This window comes from Nuphar pumila, chromosome 9, assembly GCF_984573655.1.
Source record: "Nuphar pumila chromosome 9, dmNupPumi1.hap1.1, whole genome shotgun sequence".
Classification (NCBI taxonomy): Eukaryota; Viridiplantae; Streptophyta; class Magnoliopsida; order Nymphaeales; family Nymphaeaceae; genus Nuphar; species Nuphar pumila.
Genome location: NC_143257.1, coordinates 59,959,900 through 59,978,432, shown reverse-complemented (window position 1 = coordinate 59,978,432; position 18,533 = coordinate 59,959,900).

The window sequence follows — 18,533 nt, the reverse complement described above, 5'->3', positions numbered from 1 at the left end:
GAACTCTTTTGCAAATATGTCTCATTGAATACTTGTTACAAATCATGTTATAAATACATTTTTTTTGGCCTGCTTTTAGTCATTTTATTTCAAAGCATATTCTATTGAGTTATGAATCACTTAGGCCACCTTCTATTGCATGTTAATACATCTGTTTCATGTCTTTGCATATGGCATTCTACCTATACACCCACTGAATTTCCACTACTGTCATTGTTGCACATCACTGCTGCCTGTTGTATTCACTTTGTCACTGCATGTTCATGTCTTCCACTACATCACCATCTTTGCTATCCATTTACCTGTTATTTCATCTCACTTCACTATCCACTGTTATACAGTCATACTTATCCATTGCATTTTCACATATAGGGTTTTTGTTGCTTATGATATTTCCTATATATATAATATGTATATATGCACAGGTATGTATATGAACATTTTCTCATAGACATAGGATGTGCCATACACCTTTTTAGATAGATGTAGCATCTTATGCTAGAATTAAATTCTTCCCTCTCCTTTTTTTGGTGCTAATTCTCCTTTCTTGCAGGGATCTCTAAAAAATGTTGATGTCCTTCTTAAATTGGGATTTCAAATTCAGTTCAAATTGTAATAGATATATGCTAATGAGAATGTTTACATTTTCAGCTTTTAGATAGAATGAATGAGCATAGCAATGTCATAAATTGTTTGTTTTCATGCTTTTTATCTTTTATTTTCCAAAATCTTACAATGGTGAAACACGAATGGCACGTGCACCATTTCGTGAAAGGTAATTAATCCTAAGTTGATGATTTACATCAATGGCCATAGTCAGGATGTAAACAAAACTTAGGATTTTTATCTTTTATAAAATAACATTGGGACCACACTGGATCCTTTTCAAAATTCATCATATTTTCTTTAAATATTTTTCTCTTTTATCATAGTTTAGTTTAAAATTAAGTCAATACATATATCAATGGCCATAGTCAGGATATATTGAGAGTTAATTTCATTTTAAACTCTATAAAAGCACCAAAATATGTTTGATTCTTCACCTGAATTTAAATATGATTATTATATAATACATTCAATGACCATAGTCAGGAGTGTATTATATCATCAATCTTATTTTAATTCATTTAAAGAATAAAATAAGATTTTCAAATCCAATTTCAAAAATTCTTCAAATTCATTCATCATTTAGGATGGAATTGCATCATATTTTCAAAATTCTTTTCCAAAACTCCAAGTACTCTCAATAATCTTTCCTCCATCTCTATTTCAATTCATTCTTCTATCTTATTTCAAAGATTTAAATTTTGATTTCAAAGTCCAAATTGACTTTGAGATTTCAAATTCAATCTTATATTCAAAATTTCATTTCCAAATTCAATTTCAAAGTTCAATTTAACTTTGAGATCTCTGATTCATCTTCTGATTCCAAATTCAAACTTCAGATTCAAAATCCAATTTGACTTTAAAATTCATTTGTATATCCAAAATTCAAATTCTAATTCAAATCAAATTTCAAAGTTCAATTTAACTTTGAAGTTTCTGATTCATCTTCTGATTCAAAATCAAGTTTTATCTTCAAATTCAAAATCCAAGTTTGAGATTGATTCTGAATATCAAAAGCTTGACCCTTTCCTAAATTTTAAATTCAATCTGGGTTTTCAAAACCCAGATCCATCTTCAAAAAGTCCCATTTGGACTTTCAGAATCCAAATCCAAAGTTAGATCCTAATCCCAACTTGGATCCAGATTTCCAAGTACAATCACCACTTTTGGATCTCAGACTTCAGATTCAATCCCCATTTCGGATACTAGATCAAAGATTCAACCTCATCTTGGATCTCAGACTTCAGATCCAAAATCCATTCAGGATTCAGAATCCAATTCCACTTTGGATCTCAGACTTCAGATCCAAAACCCATTTTAGGATCCAGAATTCGACCTCATTTTGGATCTCAGACTTCGGATCCAATTCCATTTAGGATTCCTAGAAATCAACTTCATTTTTTGGATCTTAGACTTCAGATCCGATCCCATTTAGGTTCCAGAATTCAACTTCACTTTGGATCTCAGACCTCAGATCCAAATTCCATTCCAGATTTCAAAATCCAAAGTTTATCTTGAGTCCCAAGTTCCAAAAAAATCAATTCAATTTTTCAAATCCCATTTAGATTTCTTAAATCCAATTCTATTCAAACTCAACTTGGATTTCTCAAATCCTATCCTAATCTGAAATTCCATTCCACTTTAAATTTCACCTTCTCTCCTAAATCCAAGCTCGAAATTCAAATTCAAAGTCCATTTCTGACTTTGAAATTTTCTTTCTTTTTCTTTCTCTCAACTTCAAAATCATTCTTTTTCAAATCAAGACTTATTTTCCCAACTCTGATTATTTCAAAGACTTAGAACTTCAAATATCATTTTTGATCTATCTCAAGTTCTAAGTTAGATTCAACCATTTCTTCATTATATATTCAAATTCATCTCAGAAAAGCTTGGAAATTTCCAAAATCATTTTTCAAGAGAGCATACATCTTTGCATTGCACAAGCATGATTCTTTGTGCATTTAGACTTAGGATAAATTCTTAGATAATATTTAGGTAAAGCAAAAGGCATAAATTCGATCTTTGGTTCGATTACCTCTGGTAAAGCCGCCAGGAACGGTCGAACCTCGTACCGATGAGCGAATCTCGTCTCCCAATTTTCTCGCAATATTTCAAAAAAATGGAGGCGAGTAATTTTCTTAAATATTTTTCAAATCTATGTCAAGTGAGACTTTGCAAAAGAGCTCCTCTTTCTTCTTTTCTTTTCTTTTCTCTTCTCTCTTCTTTTCTGTCTTTTCATTTCTCCCTTCAAAAAGGAGGAATAGAGGTCAGAAAGGAAAAGAGAAAGGAAGAGAGAGAATATACGAGAGGAAAATTTTTGCGATGATCACAGATTTGGCGACCGAGATAGGACTTGTCTTCATCCAGTCGAATTTATGTCTTTTTGCTTTGCTTTAATATTATCTAAGTCTTTATTCTTTCAAATGTCAGCTTCATTTCCATGCAAACCTTAGGAGCATAGACTCTGTTCTAAGCTGACATCATTGCATATAGGATCTAAGCATGGTTTGGTAGGACCATATTGAGGAGATTATTTCATGTTCACGTTAGACTTAGGTTTGAAATACAACTCTCCTCAATTCTAGGGATTGAATGCAAACAATGTATGCAAGTGTATGCTTCTCTTGATTTAAATTTTATCTCTTTAGGACTTGCATTAGAGCTTTCTGGTTTTATTTGCATGTTGAGCATATTTCGAAAACATCCCTACCTATATTGTCTCGATCTTCACGTTGCTGGGTTGTCTCACTGAACCATAGTTCGGGAGAGAGCCTCACAACTAGACCACTTATTTGGGTTCGCACCCCCCTACCACGTACCTAAAGGCCATAGTCTGAGGTATATCGGTAGATGCTCAAGGATGTTGAGAAGCCATTACATTAGAACCGAAGAAATATTTTTATTCCACGTACTTCGAGCTTCGGCTTGAGTATATCAACATACCTTGATTGGAATCAGATGATCTAAATCTTAGAGTTAGGATTAAGGTCCTACGAGCCATTTCAAATATTGCATTTAGAGTCAGCTTTAGGGAGTGTTGTTTGTGCATCCTTGTTTGTACATCTGTGATTGTGGGATATTTTATATTCCTTATATTTTCCAAAACCATGGGTATATATCATTTAAAATTTCCTCTTTGTTTTTAAAACCCAGGTGTATTTTCCTTTTCTTCTTTTGATTTCTTCAAATTCTTCTGATCCTGCCTGCAAGTTCTTCAAATTTTAAATCTTTACCAATTATTCTCAAATTTCATTTTCCCTCCTATTTTTCTTCTGATTTTATATTCTTGTTTATATTTTTCATAAATAAAATCTCTTTCCGTCAAGAGATATCCTTTTCAAAAATAACATTCTCCTTCGCATTTTAGTTGATTACTCTCCCTCGTGGAGTAACAACAAAATTGTCATAGACTCTGTGACGACTCAATCCCTAGTCATGGGATACAATTTTCAAATATTTAACTTAATCCTTCCTCTTGTAAAAACTTCTCCAAAAGTTTCTTCGGTCTAAGACCTCCACTTTCCTCTACAGAAAGCATTGATATTCGAAAATGGTTCAGACAAGAGCTGGAAAAGAAACAGTTCCTCAACACAGCGAAAGTGAGGCGGAAGGGATAAACTCTCCTAAATCGGTCAGGGGACAGGGTCAGAACAAAGGAGATGACATTGACCCTGCTATGTATGGTCTGTTCCAAAAAATGATGGCGAGGATGATGTCAGAGCAAGCTGAGGCCAATCTGAAAGAGGCAGTTCCTAAAAGCAAACTGAGGAAGAAGCCTGCAAAAAAGCAAGTCAGAATCATAAGAAAGAAGGTATAGCCAGACACTACTTCTGAGGAATCAGAGTCAGCCAAGGAAGAATCAGAAGAGGAAGAGCAGTTTGTCTACAATCAGAATCCTCTGAGGCAGTCCGTAAAGATAGCTGCACAAGAGCCCGAATCCGTCAACAAGCCCAAGTCTGGGATTCCAGCAGAGGACCCAATGAGCAAGCAAATGAAGGAAATGAATCGAGCAATCAAGGACATTCAAGCCAAGAGTAAGGGCAAGCAGACCTACACTGGCGAGGTTTTTTACGATGGCCTAGATGGGGATGATAACCTGGAGAATCTTCCTCGCAAGTTTCTCAAGTTTGATGGAACTGGCAATCCTAAGGCTCACCTAGCCACCTTTTATGCAGAATGTTGCCGTTTTATAAAAGACAACAGGGCTCTGTTCATGTATTTTCCCCGCAGTCTAGAGGGTGTAGCAGACAGGTGGTATGTCGACCACATTAATCCTATCAAACTACGCGAGTTCGATAAAGTGGTAAATGTGTTCATTGAGCGCTTTCTATTCAACACTGAAGCTTCACCTACATTAAATCATCTTTACAACCTGAAGCAAGGTGAGACTGAAAGAGCAGGAGATTTCATTCACAGGTGGAGAAGCACTTGTAATAAGATGAAAGTACCCATTCTAGAGGAGCACGCATTGCAGATAATCCTCAACAATTTCTCTCAGCCCATAAGGAGCCTCATCATCACTTCCCCGACGAAATCCTTTATCAAGTTGATTGAGCGAGCCGAATGGCTCGAAGCAGGAATAGAAAGTGGGTTTTACGAGGGCATGCCTCTGGTCAAGAATATCCAAGACCAGAAGAAGAAGGCGCAATTCGCTCATTCAGTTGATGCCTCCAGCAATAGTCTTGGCAGTAGCAGCAAAGGAAACAAAAACAACAGTGGCAGTGGCCCGAGAATAGATCAGAACAAGGGGCAGAAGGAAAGATCCTATAAGAACAATGACAAACCACTTCCAATTGGCCTCCAGCAAAAGGGAGATCTTCAAGAGAAGCCCAAGTACATCAAGTGGGAGAAAGATTGAGTCTTCACTCCATTAGATCAAAGTTTAGAAGCAGTTCTGGATTACCTTTTAAAGCATGGGATGATCAAACTCCCTAAAATAGCAGATCCTCCCATAATCTTGGGAAAATTCAAAGACCAGTTCTGTAAGTACCATAGGGCAACGGGGCATGATACAGAACACTACTTCGTCCTCAAACATATGATACAAGACTGCATCAACAGAAGTGAGTTGGTGGAAGACGAGGATGAAGAGCGTCCAGCAGTCCCGACAGAGCCATTTCCGGATCACTCAAAGAATTGAGGATGCCCAAGTTTTTCTGCACTGTCATTTTCTTTTTGTTAGTCATCTTGTAGGGGCAAGTCAGCCTAGTCTTTTTTAATCCTTTCCTTTCGAAGTTCTTGTAAATATTTAGTTTTGTCATCGGACCTTTGCTTATCAATGAAATGTCAATTTTCTTTATATCTTTTATATCCAATACTTCTTTTTCCTATGCCATAGTGGGGCATTAAATTCCTGTTCTTTTTCAGAATGCAGGACAAATCTTGACATCATTCATGAGAGAAATGATATTACCTATGAAGGTTTTTCAAAAATCATGAAATTTTGAAAGTCTTCATTATGATAGCCAAAGAGTTTAAATATTCTTTGGTCCAACCTTTGTCAAAAAGCAACCCTCGTGTTGATCATATTGTCGAAAAAAGGTTTCGAACCATTGCATTGAAAAATAAACCCTCGTGTTGATCATATTTTCAAAATAGGTTTCGAACCATTACATTGAAAGATCAACCCTCGTGTTGATCATATTTTCAAAAAAATAAGTTTTTGAACCATTGCATTGAAAAATTCAACCCTCATGTTGATCATATCTTCCAAGATTGGTTTCAAAACATTATATTCAAGGATCAACCCTTGTGTTGGTCTTATCTTCCAAAATGGGTTTCAAATCATTATATTCAAAAAATCAACCCTTGTATTGATCTTATTATCATATTTGAACTGTTATTTTCAGAAATCAGATCTATTGTCGATCTTCTTTTTCAGAAAATAGGTTTTCAAACCATTACCTTCAAAAAATTGACCCTCATGATGATCTCTCATGTTCGATCTGAAGGATCAGATCTCACGCTGCTCATGCTTCTTGCGGTTGGTCTTCTTCCCAAAAATGATTTCTCACTTGTCTTTCAAAAATGAACATTTTCCTTTCATTTGAAGATCCCATATGCAGGCAGGATCAGAAAAACTCGTTTTCTCAAACTCTTATAAATTTTTTTAGTTAAATCTTATTATCATTATCAGTTTCATTTATTTTATTCATATTTCTATCAAGTTTACATCAATTTTTATCAAATTTTATCAAGTTTTATCAAATTTTCCTCAATTTTAATCTCTACTCTTTCAGGTTAAGGGATAAGCCTGATGCCTCCTTTCCATGAGGTATTCTTTTATTTTGTTCCCGCTCAGGTTAAGGGATGAACCTGACCCTCGTTGTCCGAGGTGTTCCCACTCAGGATAAGGGATAATCCTAAGACCTCTCGTAGGAGCAATAAGGCTACCTATGAGAATTCTTCTGTAAAGACAATTTTTCAATCTTTCTCGATTTTGTAAATGTCTATCAATTTTTCTTTATTAATTTCCCCCAAAATTTCTATTCTTTCACATACCCTTTCAGGTTAAGGGATAAGCCTGATGCCTCTTTCTCATGAGGTATTTTTCTTTTCCTTCTCTTTTACCCTTTTAGGTTAAGGGATAAACCTGACCCTCGTTGTCCGAGGTGTTCCCATTCAGGATAAGGGATAATCCTCACACCCCTCACAGAAGCAACAAGGCTATCTGTGAGCATTCTTTTCAAAAACAAAATTGTCATAAATTTATTCGATCTTTCCCCCCTCTTTATAAATTTTATTCTTTCCCCCTTTCAGGTTAAGAGATAAACTTGAACCTCGGCATTCGAGGTATTCTTTTTCAAGATAGGGGATAATCCTGAGATCACTCATAGGAGCAACAATTGCTACTTGTGAGAATTCTTTTTTTTACAAAATAAATCAATTTCCTCAAATTTTCTCCATTTTTGTCAACCCTTCATCAAATTTCTATCTCCTTCTATCTTCTCAAGTTTTATTCTTTCTTCTCCTAGTTTAGGATAAGGAGGTTAACACAGAAAATTAGACCACATACAGCTAGCTGTGCTGGCCCATCTAAATCATAAATCATAAATCATAAATCATAAATCTTGTCATATCCCTTCTAAATTCAGGTCTCAGGTTATCTCTTCACAAAATCTTCTATTTTCCCCCTTCAGGTTAATGGATAAACCGGAATCATTTTTTCTAAATTCTCATCAAGTGTTTATTTTATTTCCCCTTCAGGATAAGGGATAATCCTGAAACCCCGGCAATCATTCCTCCTTCAAAATATCTTAAGAATGCTGGTCTCCTTCCTGACTCTCAGTTGGAAAATCAAGTGCTCGTGCTGATACATTTTTCAAAAAATTTTGTGCTCTTAAGCTTTCAAAATTCAGTCCTTGAACTGATTATTTCTCAAAATATTCAATTAAATACCGAGTTCATTTGAAAAACCCAGTCCTCGCACAGGGTTACTTCTCAAAATCTTCAAATCTAAAGATCAAGTCCATTCACAAAACTCAGTCCTCGTGCTGTTTAGAAAGTCTCAATCTTAGATCAAATCAAAGGTCGTTAAATGAAAGGTTCCAGCTCCTTTGCTGGTCGTTAAATGAAATGTCCCAGTTTTCACTGGTCATTAAATGAAAAGTCCCAGCTACTTCGTTGGTCGTTAAATGAAATATCCCAGTTTTCACTGGTCATTAAATAAAAAGTTTCAGCTACTTCGCTGGTCGTTAAATGAAATGTCTCAGTTTCCACTGGTCATTAAATGAAAAGTCCCAGCTACTTTGCTGGTTGTTAAATGAAATGTCCCATTTTTCACTGGTCGTTAAATAAAAAGTCCCAGCTACTTCGCTGGTCGTTAAATGAAATGTCCCAGTTTTTACTGGTCGTTAAATGAAATGTCTCAGCTCCTTCACTGGTCGTTAAATAAAATGTCCTAGTTTTCACTGGTCGTTAAATGAAAGGTTCCAGCTCCTTCGCTGGTCGTTAAATGAAATGTCCCAGTTTTCACGGGTCGTTAAATCAAATGTTCCAGCTCCTTCACTGGTCGTTAAATGAAATGTCCCAGTTTTCACTCGTCATTAAATGAAAAGTCTCAACTACTTCGCTGGTTGTTAAATGAAATGTCTCAGTTTTCACTGGTTATTAAATGAAAAGTCCCTGCTACTTCGTTGGTCGTTAAATGAAATGTCCTAGTTTTCACTGGTCGTTAAATAAAAAGTCCCAGCTACTTCGCTGGTCGTTAAATGAAATGTCCCAGTTTTCACTGATCGTTAAATAAAAAGTCAAAGCTCCTTCGCTGGTCGTTAAATGAAATGTCCCAGTTTTCACTGATCGTTAAATAAAAAGTCCCAGCTCTTTCGCTGGTCGTTAAATAAAATGTCTCAGTTTTCACTGGTCGTTAAATAAAAGGTTCCAGCTCCTTCGCTGGTCGTTAAATGAAATGTCCCACTTTTCACTGGTCGTTAAATGAAAGGTTTCAGCTCCTTCGTTGGTCGTTAAATGAAATGTCTCAGTTTTCACTGGTCATTAAATGAAATGTCCCAGCTTATTCACTGGTCATTAAATGAAATGTCCTAGTTTTAATTGGTCGTTAAATAAAAGGTTCCAGCTCCTTCGCTGGTCGTTAAATGAAATGTCCCAGTTTTCACTGGTCGTTAAATGAAATGTCCCAGTTTTCACTGGTCGTTAAATAAAAGGTTCCAGCTCCTTCGCTGGTCGTTAAATGAAATGTGCAAGTTTTCACTGTTCATTAAATGAAAGGTTCCAGCTCCTTTGCTGGTCGTTAAATGAAATGTCCCAGTTTTCATTGGTCGTTAAATGAAAGGTTCCAGCTCCTTCGCTGGTCGTTAAATGAAACATCCCAGTTTTCACTGGTCGTTAAATGAAATATTCCAACTCCTTCATTGGTCGTTAAATGAAATGTCCCAGTTTCCACTAGTCATTAAATGAAAAGTCCCAGCTACTTCGCTGGTCGTTAAATGAAATTTCTCAGTTTCCACTGGTCATTAAATGAAAAGTCCCAGCTACTTCGTTGGTCGTTAAATGAAAAGTCCCAGTTTCCACTGGTCATTAAATGAAAAGTTCCAGCTCCTTCGCTGGTCGTTAAATGAAAAGTCTCAGTTTCCACTGGTTGTTAAATCAAAAATTCAATTCTTCACTGGTTGTTAAATAGAAAAGTCCTAGCTCCTTCGTTGGTCGTTAAATAAAATGTTTCAGCTTTACTGGTCGAAATTTCCAAAAATCATAGATTCAACTCAAGGTCTCATCAAAATCTATATTGAGTGATTATTTCATACATAATTCGTGAGAACTTTGCCAATTTGCTAAATGCATTTGTTGATTCCAATATTCTGACTACACAAAAGAATTACCTCAGATTACCTCTAATATTTCTTTCCAAAAAGGTGAAACTTTTTGCGAAAAAGAGGTAATATTCAAATCTTTTCCTGTTGACCAACCAAAAGGGTGTAAGAAATGTCATCGATATGATCAGTGAAAAAATATTCAATGACGTTGAAAAGCCAAAAGCGAATTGATATTGATCATGGCTATAACGCATGTTTAAAGATGATTTTCTAGGCAATCAGACAGTGAAAATATCTTGATCTATAAAAGAATTCACTCAATCCATGTCTCCTCATTCCATTTAAAGCTGCAATCAAATATCTGCAAAAGGGATCTCTCAATTGTCGTCAAGATGAAGACGAATATGCAAGCAGACCCCCGGGGCTAAAGAAGATTTGGATCATCTCCGAGATGAAGGAGTTTGTGAAGGATCTTTTGAGGGAAAGTTTAGATCACTGTCGAGATGAAAGCGAGTGTGATGAACCTACCGACAAACCCTAAAAGATATTTGATTTCTGCTATCATCTAAAGACCTTTTGAGCCAATATCATCAATAGAATTCCTGAGATAAAAGAAGGATCGGAACATCTCCAAGATGAAGGAGTTTGTGATGTACCCTTTTCTGAAAAAGAGAGAAAAAGTCAGGACATCTCCAAAATGAAGGATGATGTAAGAGCCTGAGAAAGTTCAATGACTCAAAACGAATGCAAAAAGATCATCATGGGAAAACATTCAGATATCAAACTACCAAAGTTGCCAGACGTCATCTTTTCTCATGTGAAATCCTTTTATCAATGTCTTTTCATTACTTGCTTTTATGAAATTAAGAATATTTTTTTTTCTTCTCATATCAAGGAAATTGATAGCTTCCTTGAAGAAAATCATCAACGCTAAAATTTTGAATTTGACTCTTAAGACCAAGAAGTTAACCTCGTTGGAGGAAATACTCTAGGTAAAAGAAGGAATGTCTTTTGCACACACGTGCACATTTTTAAGCGTTTGAGTCAACTGCAATTTTATCTTATTGGCAAAATTTTCTAGATATTCCAAGAATGAAATAAATATTCAATATCCATTTTGATGCAACTTAGCGTTGTTTATATCTTTCAGAAGAGTTGCCTCATTCAATTGAAGTATCTCTTCCTGTCTCATCACGGTTTCTTCATTCAAGAAATCCGTATGGTCGTACCCACTCAGGTTAAGGGTCAAACATGTACCTTTTGCGAGAGGTCATTAATTTCAAAAGCTGATTTAGCCTCAGCAATGAGACGCCCAAATTCATCCTTTTTCCAGGCTTTAGGGAACCCCATTTTCTTTTTCCTTTCGCAAACCCCTTTCAGATTTGTTCGTCCAAACTTCAAAAAGTCTCATCATGGTTTCCTTATTCAAGGATTCCATTTGGTCGACCCCTTCAGGTTAAGGGTTAAGCCTGAACCTCGTCCCTCAAGGTATCTTTCTTTTTCTAGGTTTGGGTTAAACCTGAGTCTTGTTCCAACAAGGTTCCCCATTTTAACGAGGTGTTTCCTTCTAGTCCCATCATGGTTCTTCCTATCGAGGAATCCATGCTTTGTATATCCATCCAGGACAAGATCCTACTTGAGCATCATCTTCTTTTCCAAAAATGTCCCATCAAGTTCATCATATATTCCTTTCTCCATTTAGGTTATTTTGAGATATATTCGTCCCATCCAGGTTAAGAGCTAAACCTGAGTCATTCCAAAAAGCTGATCTCGCCTCACTCATGAGACTTGATCAAAATTCTTATCTTCTATTATTTCGGGATCTTCACCCAAAGTCCCATCACGATTTCCTTATTTCTATTATTCAGTCATATCATTTTCGAGGATTTCGTCTCCCCCTAGCCATTCAGGATAAGGTTTTAAGCCTGAAAAGCCATATCTTTCAAATAAATTCTACCACACCCAGTTCAGATCTGCTGACTGGGACATTTTCAAAATTTGGAGTGTTATCTTTGCCACTAAGCTCGGCTTTTTACCGGCTTAGTAGCAAAAAGGGGCATCTGTGAACACCCCAAATTTTTCAAAATCTTTTAAATATTCCTTTTTTGCCCCTGATTTCATTTTCTGAGCAATTGAGTCACTTTTAAATCTAAATTTCAGTTCATTTCTCAAGTTTTACTGAAATTAAATTCATTTTATATATCTAACTTGATTTTGGATCTGGATACATTGTCAAGATCCAAATCTGAGTCTCATTGTACAAACTTTTAAATTAAAATTACAGAAAAAACCAAAAATAGTTTTTAAATAGCTTGGACAGTCCATTCGACATCCGTTTGGATCCATCACGTTGTATTTCTCAATTTGAGTTTTAAAACTCGAACATTTTCTCAAAACCTGGATCCAAACCCATTTTCTGAAGAAATTTCCCCAAGATAACCCTGATTTTTTAGAAAAACCCTACTTTTGTAAATATTTTGAATTTTTTGTAAAATTAGTTTAAATTCCTTAGTTTTTAGAGTTTTGTTTTAAAAAATACAAATATATGTGTAAAATTTCAAGAAAAGAACAAAAAAAAATAATAAGATCGAAAAAGAAAAAAATAATAAAAAATCCAAAATTTCAAGAAATGTGACTCTTTTTTAAACTTGTTATGTTAAAAACCCTCTCTTAAAACCCCTTTTTGAAAATCAAAAACCACTTTTTTAAAAAAACCCTTGAAGGAAGCCCCTCTTTGGAATTTGAGGAAAATGGCAACGGCCATCGCCTTCTCCCCCGCTGGGTGGCCCTCCATCTCCAACGACTCCTCTCTCTTGAACTCTCCTCTTCCTCTTTAAAAGGGGAGTACACAGGGGAATCCCTCATCCATTAACGCCAGCAATCGATCCACGAAGCACAACCGCCATCGGTTCTCCCCTTTTCCCCTTCGACCTCTTCTCTGGAGTTTTTTTTTTATCGACGGGAGGGCCTCCAATCCCGCAAGAACAGTAAAGAGCATCATGGATTGATCATAGAGCTTTATCATTCTGTTCCTGCAAATCAGAGAATGGAATGGATGAGCCCTCATAAGCTCTATATTGTCAAGGTAAGTATCGGTTAAAAAAAAAAATTAGAAGATATCTTCCAGATCCATCCAGTCGGCAGGACCATTGTGTTTCAGCTGAGATGGCCGATGTAGGGAACTTCACGTCCCCAGACTCGGGCAGTTACCTGTATATCCCACTAAACTTGGTTGATGGCAGAGTAATTACCATAAAATTTAGCAACTCTGGAAGTCCTTTCCATACATCAGATAGGTCTTACCCTATAGAAATTATGGGAACATGTTCAACTTTCTTTGTTGTGGTCGCCAGTGCTTAACGGGCCAACTGAAATTCTACTGGAATTGTGCTTTGATGCCTTGATTTGAGCGTCGATTACATAATTGACTTGTCTATTACATCCCTATCAGATCCACTTTGCAGAAAAGATTTCTCTGCCATCTGACGTTTGATATCTGCTTTCTTATCAATCATATTTGTATCTAGTTTCAAGCATTGTAATATCGTACTTCTCTCTGCAAATCTAAGCCCAGGACATTAGGTAGATTCTTTTTCTTTCTTGTAAATTTTAGCTATTTCTTTTGTGGCTATATGATGTTCCACCCTCACGGCATCTTATGTTCAGGCTTAAGCAATGGAAGGCACCATCTTCGCACATGAGTGCATTTGCATTTTATCCATTTCATTCACATACTTAGTCTCACAATGTACCCTGTCCCTACTAATTGCTGAGTTTCTACTGCAAAAGAGGGGATAGATCTGATGAGAAACTGCAAAGACATGCTAGAATCGATGTCACCTGAAAATGCTTTGGTGAACTGGAAAAACGTGGCTGAGTCTCTGCAAAAGGCGACATGATTCATGGGGTCTTGCTGGTGTGTTGTTTATGACATGTCAATAGAGATGCTGGGAATATGATCAGGAATAGGAGCAACATGGTCAGAGCTATTTGTGAAGAGATATGGAGCCAATGTCAAAATTTTGAACCTTGCACAGAGTAAGGTCACAGTTATATCTGCTCCTGCCCATTCTTGTACACCTAGATTAACTGTTGTAACTGATGGATTAGCCATGGGAGAAAGAAATACTTGGATAGGGGCTCAGAAGGGCTCACTGCGTGGTGTTACACGATCTGGGTTGCTTGTTCTTTCACAGACCACGACAGTTTTCTTTCGGTTTGCTAGTTTCGCATGAATAGCAGCAAAGGTTGCCATTCTAGTAGTCAGAGTTTTCCTGTTTTCTTCCATTCAGCGTGACTCTCTATGGTCTGTCTTAGTTGATTCTCCATTTAGAACTGGGGCTGGCTCCAAATACTGTGTTTTGAAGTACAATTGACTAAGTAGCTGAAAATGCTTAAGGTATCAATTGAATTACATGCAGTGTAACCATATATACTGGACGTTATAGCATTCATGCAGCAGTTATTTTTTTGCTTTTTCTTTTCTTTTCTGATTAGGATGTATATATTGTGCTTTATATATGCTTGCTTAGGCATAAAAATTGTTTCAGTTCCTTTTATGATGTATAATAGATGATCTTTTTTTGTTCCTCTGTTAGTTAGAAGAGAAATGTAGGTATATAAAAAAATAAAACACACAAAACCACCCATCTCCAAACAGAGGTACTCAGTTACCCCTGTCCAGGACTGATGTTGCTAGAATCTTGCCTCTGCAATGAAAGGTTGGAGGTATGTCCTCAATTTTGTTCCATATTCAACAATCTCTCTTGATCTTAGAATCATGCATATTTTTAGTCTTCATTTTTTAGAGATATGTAACTGAAAGTGGGCAGTTTCACATGACTACCCAGTTGTAGACCAATATGAAATGCTAGCCGCCCCTCAGATTTCATTTAAAGACTTTGGCTCCAGCATAATATTCAGTATAATGCTGCCAGAATTGTGTTTCATTGGTCAGCACAAGCAAGCCTCACCAATAAATTTTGAGAAAATTCTGGGTGACTTATCATGACAGCATCTTTTTCTGTGTTTTCAGCTATGAGGGTCAGCTCCTCTGCATCTTTCTGGTTGATTCAGTACTAGGTTTGACACAGAGGCTTAGACAAAAAGTTCAAAACTGGACTACTACACATAGGGATCTCGCCAAGAGCCCTTTTGATGCTCTATCTACAGGAGTGGTTTCAGCGTCACATCAGAACCCTATACCTACTTCAGCTCCAACTCCTATATTATCACCCATCACTATATTCATCACATTTCCTATTTTTTTTTTACACTCTATGGATTGTATTTGATCGGTTCACCGTGGTGCCTTTGCATCTACAGCAATATCGCATATTGCTGTGAACTCTTTTGCAGATATGTCTCATTGAATACTTGTTACAAATCATGTTATAAATACATTTTTTTATGCCTGTTGTAAGTCATTTTATTTCAAAGCATATTCAATTGAGTTATGAATCACTTAGGCCACCTTCTATTGCATGTCAATACATCTGTTTCATGTCTTTGCATATGGCATTCTACCTATACACCCACTGAATTTCCACTACTGTCACTGTTGCACATCACTGCTGCCTGTTGTATTCACTTTGTCACTGCATGTTCATGTCTTCCACTACATCACCATCTTTGCTATCCACTTACCTGTTATTTCATCTCACATCACTATCCACTGTTATACAGTCATACTTATCCATTGCATTTTCACATATAGGGTTTTTGTTGCTTATGATATTTCCTATATATATATATAATATATGTATATATGCACAGGTATGTATATGAACATTTTCTCATAGACATAGGATGTGTCATATGCCTTTTTAGCATGATGTAGCATCTTATGCTAGAATTAAATTCTTCCCTCTCCTTTTTTAGGTGCTAATTCTCCTTTCTTGTAGGGATCTCTGAAAAATGTTGATGTCCTTCTTAGATTGGGATTTCAAATTCAGTTCAAATTGTAATAGCTATATGCTAATGAGAATGTTTACATTTTCAGCTTTTAGATAGAATGAATAAGCATAACAATGTCATAAATTGTTTGTTTTCATGCTTTTTATCTTTTATTTTCCAAAATCTTACTATGGTGAAACATGAATGGCATGTGCACCATTTCGTGAAAGTTAATTAATCCTAAGTTGATGATTTACATCAATGACCATAGTCAGGATGTAAACAAAACTTAGGATTTTTATCTTTTATAAAATAACATTGGGTCCACACTGGATCCTTTTCAAAATTCATCATATTTTCTTTAAATATTTTCCTCTTTTTTCAGAGTTTAGTTTAAAATTAAGTCAATACATATATCAATGGCCATAGTATGGATATATTGAGAGTTAATTTCATTCTAAACTCTATAAAAGCACCAAAATATGTTTGATTCTTCACCTAAATTTAAATATGATTATTATATAATACATTCAATGACCATAGTCAGGAGTGTATTATATCATCAATCTTATTTTAATTCATTTAAAGAATAAAATAAGATTTTCAAATCCAATTTAAAAAATTCTTCAAATTCATTCATCATTTAGGATGGAATTGCATCATATTTTCAAAATTCTTTTCCAAAACTCCAAGTACTCTCAAATATCTTTCCTCCATCTCTATTTCAATTCATTCTTCTATCTTATTTCAAAGATTTAAATTTCGATTTCAAAGTCCAATTTGACTTTGAGATTTCAAATTCAATCTTTTATTCAAAATTTCATTTTCATATTCAATTTCAAAGTTTAATTTAACTTTGAGATCTCTAATTCATCTTCTGATTCCAAATTCAAACTTCAAATTCAAAATCCAATTTGACTTTGAAATTCATTTGTATATCCAAAATTCAAATTCTAATTCAAATCAAATTGTAAAGGTCAATTTAACTTTGAAATTTCTAATTCAACTTTTGATTCTAAATCAAGTTTTATCTTCTTATCTTCAAATTCAAAATTCGAGTTTGAGATTGATTATGAATCTCAAAAGCTTGACTTTTCCTAAATTTTAAATTCAATCTGGGTTTCAAAACCCAGATCCATCTTCAAAAAGTCCCATTTGGACTTTCAAAATCCAAATCCAAAGTTAGATCCTAATCCCAACTTGGATCCAGATTTCCAAGTACAATCTCCACTTGTGGATCTCAGACTTCAGATCCAATCCCCATTTTGAATCCTAGATCCAGGATTCAACCTCATCTTGGATCTCAGACTTCAGATCCAAAATCCATTCAGGATTCAGAATCCAATTCCACTTTGGATCTCAGACTTCAGATCCAAAACCCATTTTAGGATCCAAAATTCAACCTCAGTTTGGATCTCAGACTTCAGATCAAATTTCATTAGGATTCCTAGAAATCAACTTTATTTTTTGGATCTTAGACTTCAGATCCGATCCCATTTAGGTTCCAAAATTCAACTTTACTTTGGATATCAGACCTCAAATCCAAATTCCATTCTAGATTTCAAAATCCAAAGTTTATCTTGAGTCCCAAGTTCCAAAAAAATCAATTCTATTTTTCACATCCCATTTAGATTTCTTAAATCCAATTCTATTCAAACTCAACTTGGATTTCTGAAATCCTATCCTAATCTGAAATTCCATTCCACTTTAAATTTCACCTTCTCTCCTAAATCCAAGCTCGAAATTCAAATTCAAAGTCCATTTCTGACTTTGAAATTTCCTTTCTTTTTCTTTCTCTCAACTTCAAAATCATTCTTTTTCAAATCAAGACTTATTTTCCCAACTCTGATTATTTCAAAGACTTAGAACTTCAAATATCCTTTTTAATCTGTCTCAAGTTCTAAGTTAGATTCAACCATTTTTTCATTATATATTCAAATTCATCTCAGAAAAGCTTGGAAATTTCCAAAATCATTTTTCAAGAGAGCATACATCTTTGCATTACACAAGCATGATTCTTTGTGCATTTAGACTTAGGATAAATTCTTAGATAATATTTAGGCAAAGCAAAAGGCATAAATTCGATTCTTGGTTTGATTACCCCTGGTAAGGGCGCCAGTAACGGTCGAACCTCGTACCGAGGAGCGAATCCCGTGTCCCAATTTTCTCGCAATATTTCAAAAAAATGGAGGCGAGTAATTTTCTTGAATATTTTTCAAATCCAGGTCAAGTGAGACTTTGCAAAAGAGCTCCTCTCTCTTCTTTTCTTTTCTTTTCTTTTCTTTTCTTTTCTCTTCTCTCTTCTTTTCTGTCTTTCCATTTCTCTCTTCAAAAAGGAGAAATAGAGGTCAGAAAGGAAAAAGAGAAGGAAGAGAGAGAAATATACAAGAGAGGAAAAATTTTGCGATGATCACATGTGATCATCGCAAAAATTTTCCTCTCGTATATTCTCTCTCTTCCTTTCTCTTTTCCTTTCTGACCTCTATTTCTCCTTTTTGAATAGAAGAAATGAAAAGACATAAAAAAAGAGAGAAGAGAGAAGAGGAACTCTTTTGCGGGGTCTCACTTGACCTTAATTTGAAAATATTTAGAAAAATTACTCGCCGCCGTTTTGAAATATTTTGCGAAAAAATGGGGAGACGAGATTCGCTCGTTAGTACAAGGTTCGATCGTTCCTGGCGCCTTTACCAGAGGTAATCGAACCAAGGATCGAATTTATGCCTTTTGCTTTGCCTAAATATTATCTAAGAATTTATCCTA